Here is a 1,699-nt window from a genome sequence, read left to right on the forward strand (position 1 = left end):
TGGTGGTGGTGGTGGTGGTGGTGGTGGTAGTGGTGGTGGTGGTGGTGGTGGTGGTGGTGGTGGTGGTGGTGGTGGTGATGGTGGTGATGGTGGTGGTGGTGGTGGTGGTAATAGCGGTGATTTTTGTAGAGAGTAATTCGACGATGGTAACTACAGCGGCAGCGGCCCCGTCGGCCATACTCGCATGCTCATTTTGCGGCTTAGCACTATTCGATCCTTAGCGCTCTCTATACAGCGGACGCTGCTTAACGGGCAGCTGTCGTTCTGCTGCTCGTAATAGCGCGTCGTTCGGCAACTTCGACCGATTTTTGCAAGTGTTTCTGTTTTTTTCGCTTATCGTTGAACGCTTTCGCTGATGTTTCTATCTCCTCTAATTACCTGTAATACAAGATATACATACGCACAGAGACAAAAGAACACAAGTGCCCAGGTCACAACAACAGTCCCGAACAATCATTGAGAGCCATCTCTCATTTAATCATTTAACTTGCTTGGCTGACTTTGCAAATTTTAAGCGTGATAACGTTCGCTCCGGTGGTTCACATCATCTTAACTAGTAGTTATGTTTCCCCTGCTCGAGCAGCTGTTTCCTTCGCACAACTTCTACCGCCATCGTATCGCCGCCACCGTGAGTCTGCGCGAAGCTCGCGCATAGATAATATCGATAACAATCAACCCCGAAGCACTGGACGAGCACAACACTTCTACGCTATGCAGATTAAGCTGCTGTGACGATGCGTTCTCTACAACACTGCGGCGTTCAACGTGCAGCGTATGTTGTTGATACACGATGCGATATTGCGAAAATTGTCTCCAATTCAATCTTTTTTGTTTGTTTTGTCCCTCAATCTCCGCCATCCGCTAATTCCAAGCGCCACCTGTCTCCACCGCCGAGTCCCCGCCGTTCTCATCGTCGATGTAAATCTCTGCACAATCAGAATGAAGGGTAAAAATATCGCCGGCAGGTGGGGCGACGGTAGCAACAGACGGCTAATGACATGGCGATTAACGACTAGCAGTGGTAGGCTCAAGGTCGCAGCAGTAGAGTGCAATAGGTAAAGAAGTGTTGGCCATGTATACAGGACACAGATACAGGACACGCACGATATGACGAACAAGGTGACAGAGTGGCTAAACTCACGGAAACGATGCATTGTTACACACGACAAGAGCAACTCGGTGCGGATCTGTTGTTGGCTGATCTGAGGGCCATCCACCCACCATATACACACGCTCACACACACACGCTCACACACACGCTCACACGCACCCACACACACACACACACGCACACACACACATACAGAAATGATGGCGCGCGCTCAGACGGCGTCCCTGTCGATAACGAGTAACGAAAACGCGGGTCGTGGCGTTGTTAAGCAGTGCCACGACGGCACTCGTCTGGCTGTCTGTCTGTCATCATCTTTGTTGGAAAGCGTCATTGTCACGAAACTGGTGCCACTGCATAGTAGTTTCATGGAGATGTTTACTCAACGGGGATTCAACAGGGTTCACCAAAAGTGCGCCTCCACCCGATAGTACGCGTCTGTCTCGATCGTTTTTTGCGTTTCACTTGATCTTGCTTTCTACGACTCTTTCCTTTTGATTCCGGATCGCTGCTCATCTCGTCATGGAGACAGACGGCCGTCTATTGCCACACGTCGTATAGTTGTATAGTTATCTGCAATTACATGTGTAT

The 1,699-nt window shown here is 49.9% G+C and overlaps 1 long non-coding RNA gene across 1 annotated transcript in view; it reads right to left on the reverse strand.

Moving 5' to 3' along the window:
• Positions 1 to 35: 35 nt before the first annotated feature.
• The window catches only part of LOC111261188 (uncharacterized), a 3,591-nt gene continuing 1,927 nt past the window's right edge, over positions 36 to 1,699 (reverse strand). Inside the window, exons 2-3 of the long non-coding RNA XR_002680834.2 lie at positions 1,142 to 1,681; positions 36 to 378 (exon numbers count right to left, since the gene is read on the reverse strand). This is a non-coding gene — a long non-coding RNA (uncharacterized LOC111261188). The remainder of the gene's footprint in view (positions 379 to 1,141; positions 1,682 to 1,699) is intronic.

The sequence above is a fragment of the Varroa jacobsoni genome, unplaced genomic scaffold (assembly GCF_002532875.2).
Source record: "Varroa jacobsoni isolate VJ856 unplaced genomic scaffold, vjacob_1.0 scaffold_531, whole genome shotgun sequence".
NCBI lineage: Eukaryota > Metazoa > Arthropoda > Arachnida > Mesostigmata > Varroidae > Varroa > Varroa jacobsoni.